Source organism: Hetaerina americana, unplaced genomic scaffold, assembly GCF_022747635.1.
Source record: "Hetaerina americana unplaced genomic scaffold, ioHetAmer1.1.p SCAF_70, whole genome shotgun sequence".
NCBI lineage: Eukaryota > Metazoa > Arthropoda > Insecta > Odonata > Calopterygidae > Hetaerina > Hetaerina americana.
The window spans coordinates 1,224,860-1,237,623 of NW_027287317.1; the positions used below are offsets into that span (position 1 = coordinate 1,224,860).

Here is a 12,764-nt window from a genome sequence, read left to right on the forward strand (position 1 = left end):
GATCTAATAAAAAGGTTTTTAATGTACTCAGATACAGACACCATTGAAGTAGATTATGATGAAGTTTTTAACATAAACTAACATTCACTAATATTGAAGGCGGGCGAAGGTATAGGCGGGAGTCGAAACGTGGCCTCTGGAATAGCATACGTGGGAATAGCATGCGTGAGAATAGCATAGGCCCCTGCCGTCAATGGATTCGGCAACACCACATGTTTATCCTCCCCACCTCGAAGTTCTACTATCTAGATTCGATATTCAATATAAAATATGAAACATCCCAAACCTACGTGGCAGCATCAAATTTACATCGCATTTTTTATCGACGAAACACTGCATATGTGACTTTGGCTGAACTTTCCATATCCCTTATGTTCAGTAGTATTTCACATTAGTTGGGCACATTTTTAAGGAGTTGGGACCCATCGAAGATAGTGTTAATCAAAGAATCATAAATAGCTCTAAGTAGAGTCATGAGATCCATGAAAAAATGTGCCTAGAAGGAATAAAAACTAACAGGTTTATTATAAAACTAGGATGGGAACCAGTGGCGCCACTTGTCTACTGACCCGAGGGACCCGGGTCAAAATCCCTGGTGATTCCCTGCCTTGGATGGTATTGCAATACAATATTCTGCATGCTAGAACTTCGTTGGAAACCGTCACAGTAGCAGAGGAAAAGATGTGGAGCCGCTTGCATTGAATGTGTGAGTTTTTCATACCCTTCAGAGATTCACTCGGGTTGAGAGCTACCCTCGGGAATCAAGATCCTAACTCTGAGTTCGTATGGGTTCATGAGAGCGTGTGACGGTAGTCAGGCAGACGTAGAGAAAGACACCTGTTGGTACAATCTGTATTGGGCGCGGATATCTTTTTAAATAATCAATGCAAGGCTAATGCGATTATCGCACATGAAAGTAGAACCACGCAGGCTATAATTAAGCACTCCCTTGCGGTTAGGCCGATTCGGATTGATCCGAGGAACCAACTGCCACCTGTTGGAGTTTACCGGAGACCTCCCCGAAGCAAGACGTCGGGCTCTCCGCGAATCGAATATATACGGGCGGAAATTGGCTATAATTTTAAATTTTCGCATGATACCGCAACCGTCATCGATTTTTCAAAGTTTTTATACATTTTCAATGCTTCGTTCACCGTAAGATAAGTAAGGATTTCCTCGTCTTTATGAAGCCAAATATTTTAATGCCATTTAGCATCTCTAAGTAATTTTATCAAAACAAACCATCCAAACCAATTATTCTGAATGGGCGTAATTTTGTAAAAAACCTAAAGCCTGTGTTTTTTTTAATTCAAACCAGATCAACGATATTTAAATGATACGAGGAACTACAGAATGGGATAGCACTTGCCATTTAATGTAGAACGCTTCCTCTCAAGTTTTCACTGGAAAAAAGACGGAGTTGAAAGCGCGATGTGTTGACAAACTTCCTATTTTGAAATGGTGATGCGAGCACGGTAAAATGATTCAACATTCAACGGAAAATCTCAATGCGTACAGAGAATCCCTCCGAAACAAGGAGGGCATTTCATTTCATTCGTAATTCATGTTCTATCGATTCAAAGGAGAAGGAAGAGATCATTCAATCTTACTACGATTAATTGCAAAATTTACATCGAGAATCATAGGAATGCGCCAGATATATAACCAGCCCTTGGATTACTCCTGGCGGCCGTTTTAAAATCCTTTATTCAACGACCAACTGGTTTTAGTTATAAATAAATTTTATTTTCAAGAAAACACCCAAGAGTGTGTTTTCCAAAGGTACCAAAACATGGTAAAAATCGGTGGACCGCCTTAGAGTTGGTCCTCCTGCCTGCCATATCCTGCCGCAACCACCTCAAATCGTGTTGTGGAGAGATACGAATCAATGACCATACCCGGTGATTATACAGTCCGCAAGACAGCGGGTCAACGCGGGTTGCTTCTCCCATGAATCCGGGTATTCACGGACAGCTGGCTGGCTGGTGGCCTTGATATGTTAAGCGTTTCCATCTCGGGTACAATAAAGGAAATGAAATTGAAGGAAACTGATTCCCTATGGTAATTTAGCCAAATAAACATACACTGTCTACGGAAGGGGATCTCTTTTGAAATTGAAGAGTGAAGGGATAAATGTTGAAGACCATATTTTAGTAATTACTGCGTGTGACGAGATCGAGGAGAAGGATTCAATGGCTACTTTAATGCAACTCCATAAAATCACTGATGCGGGATACGATATCTACAGATATAGGACAGAATATTAATTTGGTCGTTCGAAGACCCAATTAGTTTAGGATTTGGTGATTTCCCGGAACACAATGCTAGCGAAATCTTCGTAGGTTTCCCTCCAGGTCAAGATTTCATCTGCCGACGTTTCCACGTCAAACTTTGTCATATTCCTCAACGTCTGAGGAGAACAAGGTCGACAGCTGAAACTCTAACCAGGTGGAACACTCACCAAAGCTTCATTTTGACTACGGTAGTGTTTGTTTTCGCGGCATTACGAAGATGCACGTGGGTCAACATGGCAAAACTATTGAACGGTCGCATTTCTCATTCTAATCGCTCAATTGTTGATAGAATAGTAGAGAATTATTGAAATGATAGAAATGTCCACACAAGCGTCCTAAAGAGTAAACAAATAATTGAGTTTTCCAGGAGACCTGATTATGATGTCGTTACGTGGTTGCATCGAAACCAAGGTCGTAATGAATTAATATCTGGTGAAAAATTGCAATTATTTCATCATTCAACATACTCCAATTCCACCGTATTACACCGGAATCGTCGACATTGATTGGACACAAATGTCCCTCGTTATATTAAAATAATGTGACCCATCATTCTAATGCACATAAATGAAATGCCCCTCCCTGCCACACTTGAGCGTTCAAAACGAGAACACCCTAGGTGAGATATGGAACCCCCCCCAAATGTCGGGAGAACAGGGGGAGCTTTAATTTTAAGAAAATCGTTGGATTTATGGGGAAGAGGGAGAAGAATGATTTTTTCCAAGCAAGTTAGAAGAGGACGATTCCTTTTCAAAGTAATTGTTTCTTCCCTCCGCGCGAGTTTTTTAGATTTAATTTAAGGTGTATCCGGCAGATTATTTGCCCCTTCAGGAAAGCACGCCTCTATGCATTTGGTTGTGATGGAGTCTGGCTCTTGTGCGTAATGAGGATGGTGTTACACCCCTTCTCAGGTGCGAAGGGCACGCCGCAGATCGCAGGGGTGAGTGCGCGCGCGCATGTGTGCGTGTATGCAGGAGGGGGTGCGTTCAACCGTGCCCCCCCTCCTCCTGCACACGAATTGCCCCGGAGGATCTCCAACTCAGATTGCGGATCGGATGAGTTAAACTGAACTACGTATAATTTACGGCTCCTATGGCATGCGAAAGTGAATTTGAGCTGACGCTCTTTTGAGGAAATTCACCTCAACTCCGTAGTTTCCTTTCCTCGAAAATTGCCTTCATCAAGCCAAGCCATCGCATCTCAGAGAGCTCAGATCAAATATGTGCCCTAAAACGTCTTTTCGCCTTTTTCCTGTGGCCATATCCTCTCTGCCGTCGCTCACCACAGAACCTCTCCGATAGTTATTCGAGCGGGTAATTTATCTCTGATATTCTTCCCTACAGTATCACGTTCCCGTCGCTCCCAATCTTCTCTCTAATCCACCCCTCTTATTTCTCGTGCTCATCAAACATAGAACAACATTCTTTCTTAGACATGCATTCCTCAAATTCTTCTTCGATTCCTGGCTCCATTGACTGACTACGAGAATGTCCTCCGAGGATCATTCTCCTCCTTAATTTTTTGCTCCTTCTATTCTTCTTTACTTTTTGGAACATAAGCTTATCCATGCTTCCGAGAAAAATATATATGGCTTAATATGATTAAGATAAAGTAAAAGCACCATGGTGAAGAACTTATGAGAGCTTTTCTTTGATGGATAAAGACTCAATAATGACTAATAAGGAATGACAAAAATTACTTCAAAAATTAAATGTTTATCGAAATAGTATTAATATGAAATGAATAATAGAAAAATTACTATTGATAAAATCGAGAATAAGAGAGTAAAAAAACTATGAGATTAAAATGCTACATTCACATTAATAAAATACGAAACAACAGTGGGGGGAGGGGCGTTTAGTGTGTTTACTATAATTCAGTCCAGATGAAGGCATCGAATAAAAATGAAAACTCTGTATTAAACTCCAAGTTTCCTTATTATTATGCAATTAACTATTTTAAGTAACCCTATTCAAGCATTCAAATGTTTGCATGTAAAGAAGACACGTCTACGATAAGAGGACGCTAATAACATCCAATTGGTTTCCCGATGAGTTTTCAAATTTTGTATCACGTGAGCTAATTAGCGGTGATAATGGGATAAAAAATCTCATTGTTCTTTAATTAATTATGAAGGACATGTTGGAATTTGGATATGTAATTTTTCATTTTCTCTTCCCGTCTTTTCCTTCACCGCGCTCTCAAAATGTCTTTTCATTTCAACGCAGGTACCTAAATGTATGTAATCTATATAAACATGAAATTGCTTCCACCTACTTGGAAAATTACACCCAATCAGGTATAATATTAGGTTGAATGTTCATCGTTATGAACCGATATTGTTCTAGGCTCCCGCTGGATTGACAAATAATTCGCTCAACACCGACTCAAAAAATAACTAAATAAAAATCCCTGGAAAACATGGCTTTGATTATATGTTTCCGGAAAATTGGCACTGTCCTGTCCTTCAGTTGTAATCATCGTAGCACTGGACTCACGGCAAATGCATTTGTGTCACGCGCGTTTTTTCCCGACCTGTTTTATCATAGATGATGTTAGCCTGCGAAATTGATGACATTTGTAACAAATACAGATAAAACTTTAATTTGCATTAAAAAAATTGGTCGAATATTGTGTTAATATCTGGGGGAGATAGAATAAAAGATATTCCCATGGCAATGGTGGCTAAATTATTTTGATATGATCAAAAAAGCACGCTTGTAGCCATTAAACTCAGATTGAAACAAGCTAAATGCCTACGTCAGTTCAATTGAAATCGGCTGGGGTATTTTCTAAATAATCATTGACAAACTCAGGGTCAAGTAATTTCTGCGCGCGGAGTAATTAATAGATTGTTAAGGGGACCCTGTGTTAATATTTTTCTTGATAATCGGACCGAAATGTTAAAAACCCGCAATTGGGATTTTCAAATTGTTTTTTTATAATAAATGTCTCTTATTATGCGTCACAAATGTTAAATCAGACTCATTTCTCACATTTTTGCGCACTCACCGGTTAAGAGAATTATGTTCCGTAAGCTTCCGCGAGACCATCTGTTGCACAAGCAATCAACGCTTCCACGCTTACGGGAAATGTCGTCCATGACAAAAAGTGTGTTCAATCGTGTGTCCCCCGGAGTTATGCGCAAGAGGAAAAAAGACATTTTCCGTGAGGTCATCTTATCACACTATTTCGAGGAGTTTAATGACGCGACGATTTGCTGTCACAGGAAAAACAGTACTATCCTCACTCCTATGTTCATTTGTAGTGTAAATACCTTTATTAAAGGATGCGAAGTCACACACACACACACACACACGGAATCGTATTGAATTTCAAGACTACACATGCTTTTATGGCATTTACTCCAACCAGTGCCGCGGGTTAAAATGCTATACGCGTTACGACCGGCATTATTATTTGTCTTATTGGTACTTTTATCCTATGACTTCAAAAAATATCAAGAAAAAATGACGGAACTTGAATAAATTCTGATTAGTATACACGATATTCGGAGATAAATATTGGAATTTGGAATTATTCGCATTGTGAAATGTTAAAATTCATGCAAAACTTACGTTTATGCAAGTTTCATGTGGCGGAAGAGGATTTTATCAGTTTTAAAAATTATGATTTCAGAGATTTGACGAAACTTATATTCCTCTGTATGGATGCCTCCCGCAATAAAAACAATGTATCTACCTTCCGGATCCCATCCTACGTATCTGGGAATCAATGGCTTAACCCTAGAAAATTAATTACGTATGAAGACCAAAACAATTGGAATGAAAAATACATTTCAGAAGCATGGAAGTGCACTAAATAATAGTTGGCGTATTAATAAAAATCTAAATCAGAAGAATATAAGGGACCGTTTGAATAATTAGCGAAAGAAAATAACTCAATTAATACCGATGAATATTTTTCACGGTGACGAAGGAATAGGAGTAAAAGACTTTCTGGGTTTCCGCGTTTCAGATTTCTTCTTTTTCAATCATTTGACATCACCCACGCCAATACACCTCGCGCTTACGCATTCAAGCAAGATACACAGCTTGGTAATCAATGCTATATACGCTGCGGCTATGTGTGTGCTCGCATGACTACGTAACGCTAGTTGAGCAAGTCTCTTCGAAGCTTACTATCCCAATAATGACGTAATCACTGCCCATTCCATCATGTAAAGAAGAATGATTGCATCAAATAGTGTATACTAGGGGATCGAGTTGATGTGGTCGTTAGTGTATTGGCTTTTAATCCCTAGGGTCCAGATTTGAATCCAGGTGGTGTCAGGATTTTTCGGTTATATCCTGACTTGGGGTTCCATGTGGAGAGCTCTGCCAGGGGAGTAGGCTGTCCGTCGGATGGAATGTTAAATTGTTGAATCTCTTAGCGAGCGAACTTCATTGGAAATCCAATAAATAAAAAATAATATCTATCGTAACGTTTTCGCGCAGTGTCAATTGAATCCACATTATTTTTTAAAATGAGGAGGATTCTAAAATCTTTTATTCTACTTACACATAACTACACGATGGAGAAAACAGTGTGTACTCTCAGACCTGAATGTGCCTTTGCGAACGAAAATCTATCGCAGGAATGACTGAATTGGGCGAAGTAATTTTCAAAGCAGGGGGCTCCTCGTCTTTATCGGACTCTCATGACCTTTTATTTTGATCAATATTCTGCAGCTTTCAAAGGCCATAAAGCCAGAACCTCCGTCACTGATCCAGGCGTGGAAGCTTAACGGAGAGAGCGTTCGGCTGCTAAACGTACGGTCGTGGGTTCGAACCCGTTCAATCTTCGGGGAGAAGCCGCTTGCGGTAACACACGCTATATTCAATGAAGATTGATCATGATTTTTTTTATTCGCATGATTTATTTTGCAGAAATTTTATTTTGCTATATTTTTGGCTGACACAAATGAACAAGTACTTCGAAGAGTGAGTGAAGACAGACGTATCTCCTCTCTTCTCTTTCTCAACCTCTCATTTTAATACGCTGCCAATGTGTGATTTTCAAACAATTTAGTGCAAAGTGTGCTCTACCCTTACCGAAAGGAACCAACTTTCGGTTACCTGCTGTTCTTGAGCAGGGTATTTGAAAGATTTCCTCATAAGCAATCCTAAGTTATAAGAAGTGCTCAATGACTTTAATTGATCTTAGTATATCCTATTACACCAGAAATACGTAGTCCTAAAGAAAGAACACTCACTTCATAAGTTTTCAAAACAAGCAACCAGATATCGTATGTTTTAATCGAATTATTTTATATCATACATGGTTGGTATAAAAAGTATCGGGAAAAGTATAAAAAACTAGATTCATTTCAGATATTGCTATAATGCCTCAAAATTCTTCAAAGTACATATCCATTCCTTCATTTTCGAAAAACTTTTTCACGACTCGATGGCACCGGTTCCCACCAGGTGGATTCCGGAAGGTCCTTAAGTGTACGCGTGTAAGCTTCTTTGAAGGCAATTAAGATCCTATGGTGGTGTTCTTTGAGGGAGGATTTCACTTTTGGAGATAGGAAATAGTCTGTTGGTGCCAATTCGGGACTGTAATAGTGTTGGGGAATCGCCGCGATGCCGTTGCAGAAGGTCTTCGCAAGCAGGCACTCGACTCTGCTTTCGGCCGTCCGTCAAGACCTTCGGGACGAGTTAAGTACAGATCATTCGCATCGCCAACTTTTATAGTGATAATGGTGTGCTCTTTCATCTTATCAAAGTCAATACGATCTGCAATCATTCGCACACTTAACCTATTATCTGAATTCAGCAGTTCATGCACACGTCAGGAATATATTGCTACCGAAACTTTTATACAAAACTTATGTGTGTAGTATAGCACGGGAACACAGTAAGAGGTGCGTGAAATTACAATTTTATATTTTACCATTTATATAATTGAGAATACATTTGGTATAATGATAATATTTAAAATAATACGAAGCATAATTTCAGTTAAATGCCACGAGGATCATCTCTGAATTAATGCAATATGCATCAATTATATTTCTGAATAAAAACGGCTAAAAGCTGTGTAGTTTAAAATTCCTATTTTCTCCCCAAGCGCTTCATCTTATGTGGGTTTTTCGCAATCCACTTATTAAAACATACAAATATATATATATATATATATATATATATATACATATATATACATATATATATATATATATGTCTATATATACTTATATATATACATACATACATATATATATATATATATATATATATATATCCTTACCATATTAAGGTAAGGAGGTACATATTACTGGCCCCCCTACCGTGATGTGTGAAATTCACACATCACGGTAGGGGGGGGGGGCAAGTTCCTTTCCCTGTGCCGCTTATGGTTTCCCAGGAAGATCTGGTACCCTAAAAATCACATAGCTTGGCTGGAGCTGCAGGTGCCCAGAGAGGCTTCGCGGGGAATCGAACCCGGGTACTCCGGTCAGTAGTCTAAAGCTCTACCCCTAGACTACTGCGACCCATATATATAAATAAATAAATAAATATATATATATATATACCTTCGAAATGGAACGCTCCTCGGCGACGCACAAATACTTATATAAAAACACAGATGTAGATTTTTATAAATGTTTAGATTTTTAACGCGTATGGCTCTTGCATACGCCAATCTTTTTATGGGTAAACTTGAACATAACTTTCTACAACAACAAACCCTCAAACCACTCTTCTGGGCCCGCTATATTAATGACATTTTCCTCCTTTGGTCCCACGGACGCGAAACTTTATCCTCCTTTATTTCCTCTCTCAACTCCTCCTCCTCGGTATCTTTAACTTCTTCTTCTATATCTGACTCGAATATCACTTTCCTAGATATCGACATTCACCTCCAAAACAATGCGTTTTTAATCTCAGTCCACATTCAACCGACCAATAACCAACAGTATCTTCATGGTGACAGCTGCCCCTTATCTTATACAAAACGCTCCATCCCCTTCTCACCCTCACCCGTGGCTTCCGTTTCTGCAACAACACCCCCTCCCAACAAAAATACATGTACCAGCTACATGACTCTCTCAGAAAATGTGGGTACCTTGAAAAACTATTGAACAGTAAAATTCTCAAACCTTCAACCCAATACACTCCTCTCCCCAAGCCAAATCGCCCAAAATGCCCTAATCTTATCACCACTTTCTTCCCCGGAACACATAAAATTAAACATTTAATCCGTGATCTCTTTCCAATTATTAATAAAAGTTAGTCCTCATCACTTTAATTCCCACATTGTCCCTCCGTTTCATTTAAACGCCCGTCGAACTTGCGAGACATCTTCCAGTCTACAAAACCACCTGCGAGCACCCCCGTCCCTCCCCCGCCCCTGTCCGCACCATGCAACCGCCCACGCTGCAAATGCTGCCATCTTCTCAGACCCTCCACCTCCCTTATTACCACCTCCCAACCCGACGCCACCTACACCTCAAAAAGCATTATATATCGCCTCTCCTGTAACTACTGCCCTGCCTTATACCTGTACGTGGGCAAATGCACGACCACCCTTTCTCTCCGCATGAATAGCCAACGCTATTCCACCAAATCTCCCACCTTCCATAATTATCCCATCCCTACTCACACTGCTTCCCACAACCAAAATTTTGATGATTGCTTCTCCGTTCCGGTGATTGAAACCCTTCCCAAATCTGCCAGTATCATAGAGGTGAGAACCCGCGAGATGGCGCATGTTTGGGTGTTCTAGTCACTTAAACCCCCCGGGCTGACCAAGCCCAATGGATGCATCCAAAATCTGCCTACATATCCCCTTTCACACACTCCCTTCTCCATTTTCTAATGGTCCCTTACCTCTCCTTCCCTCACCCCTCCCCCGCATCAATCCTCTCCGCTCTTCCCCGAGAACGCCATTCTGATAACGACGGTGGTGCCGTCGAAACGTCAAAACTGTATATGTTAGTGTCCTTTCTTTGTGTTTCTATGTTTTAAAAATCTACATCTGTGTTCATATATATATATACATATATATATATATATATATATATATATATATATATGCGTATGTATGCGTATATGCGTACGCATATATATATACGTATATATATATATATATATATATATATATATATATATATATATATGCGTATATGCGTACGTGTATATATATATATATATATATATATATATATATATATATATATATATATATATATACACACACACACACACAGACACACATACATATACATTTAATTTTTTTTCTCTTTGTCTGCTAGCATAGTATACATTCATAAAGAATCTTCATTTTTCTACACAGAAAGACTGATTAAACTGATAAAGGAAATTAAAAGTAAATCGTTTACTCGAACTCGATAGCCAATGACTGTCCCAAAAACTTGTCATAGCGATCGATGAAAGATGTCAGTGTAGTTTTATAACCGAACCAGTGCGTGACAAATCCGTTGTTGGCATTGACAATCTATACTAGGGAGAAGCTCATAGTGGGTCTGAATGATCTTTTAAAACGTGAGCTATTTTATTGACAACCATGCTGTAACCACAACATACAATTATTATTGAAAATTGAGCTCTCTGCATTCGTGAATATAATTTTTTCATGCTAATATATTTAAACAAAAGTAGCATGAATTTGGAAAGAGCCTTACACGTATTTAAAAGAGCATATTACTCATGCAATGAAACTATAAATTAAAAAAAAATCGGCGAAGATTATCTAGGTGATAAGGTAAAATAACAATTGTTCAATAGATACGTACCAGGCGAAAACAATCTACGAGCAATTAAACTAATTACTTAAATTTAGAGCTAAAATATCATCATCTATTCTGTGTACCTTTAAATGTTAAATTTTATAACGCATATAATATATAAAGATAAAAAGGTGATATTGAAATTTGGGGCACACGGGGGTCCGAACGTCAGGCGACGCGAGTCCCTGCAGGCAAGTTCTTATAAGTGGGAGTATTTCATGTGCCTCCGCAAATAAATGGCCGTCGTCGGAGTACCAACGCACGTAATAGAAATTATACCACACGAAAAAGATATACTGGGTTTACACTACTCTCACGTGAGGAGAATATATCAATGGAGCAAGAAAACAAGAGCACAAGCACGTGGTTTTGAGTTCATTGTCCCAAGTTTCTCCTCAAAAGAAGCAGCCCTCGTCTTTCAATACGGCAATCCGAGCAGGAACGCCACAACCTGTTGCGCGTCTCTCCCCCTCTCTCCCTTCCCGCCCCCCCTCATGGTGTACCCCAGGGGCGACCTCGACGACCCGTCGCTACCCTCCACCTCCTCCTCCCTCCACTCCATCCACTTCCCTCCACTCCCCCTCCACTCAACTCCACGCCCCCTCCACTTCACTCGACCGCTTCCCCACGACTCTCCCAGCGGTCACGCGAAAGAGGAGGGTGCGAATTTTTTATGTAGCCAGAAAACTTTTATAAAGGTGTGCGAACTACGAGAAGGCCAAAGGTACTTTAGGACTGCTGGGAACAGGCCGTCCGGTGCTTTGCATTGTCAACGACGATGCGAAGCAATTCCTTTCTGGGACTAACGAATGCCTTTGGCACTCAAAAATATTCTCCAAGGAACAAATACTCATCGGAGCTACATAAAGTTGGAGCCAAAGAAGAAATGCACACGCGCTTCTATGATTTCTATGGAGAACAGGAGGGTGAAACTTGGAGGCAGATTCTGGGTGAGAGATGGGGAGGGTGAGATTCCAGGATGGGAAGGTAGGAAAACAATCGCTGAAAGGAGGGACATGAGGTGCGAAATGCACGAGGGTGAACGAAGTGGAGAGGAATTCGGATTTGGCAGAGAAGTAAAGATTATTCATGCGGATGGAGAGGGTGGGACTGCTGTGCGTTCCCCGGCATGGAAAGAGTGGCAGAGGGTTCAGGGGAAAGTGAAGAGGACCCTTTGGGGAGACGGTGCGGGAGTGGAGGCGGGAAGCAGTGTGGGGGATTAGGGTAGGGCGGGGCGGGGGAGTTTTCGCTGAGAGTTGGTGCTCGCCACTATGACACGACGTAGGGGAAGCCGGGTCGCCAGCCATTAGGGTAATTGCTCATTCATGGCGTTAAGGAAGTCAAAAATGTCGTATGTTCTTCCTTGCAGTCACCGGATTGTGCAAAGGAAAAAGTGATTGATATAGGTTGGGCGGTCTTAACCTCTCACCATGGTCTCACCAACCGATCTAACACTTTGCCACAATTATTACTTCGGTGCGAGTGTTTAACTCAAATTATTATTATCAAGTAATCTACCGGTTTGGATGGAACTAACTACGAAATAAATATTTCGTTTCTCCTGACCAAACACAACCCAACACCCTACTCTACGAAGGGTCCCTCTTCATCTGTGTGTAATTCATTCCTCCCTTCATCCCGTTTTATATCCCTATCCTATTCCTGCCCTTTTCTCGTTTGCCTAACATTCTCTCCTCTATTACAGTATTCAACAT

The 12,764-nt window shown here is 40.3% G+C and overlaps 1 protein-coding gene across 2 annotated transcripts in view; it reads right to left on the reverse strand.

Annotated features, from left to right (window-relative positions):
• Nucleotides 1-12,764, reverse strand: part of MFS3 (major facilitator superfamily transporter 3) — a 128,384-nt gene that overhangs the window by 22,269 nt on the left and 93,351 nt on the right. The gene's annotated exons all lie outside the window — the stretch shown is intronic.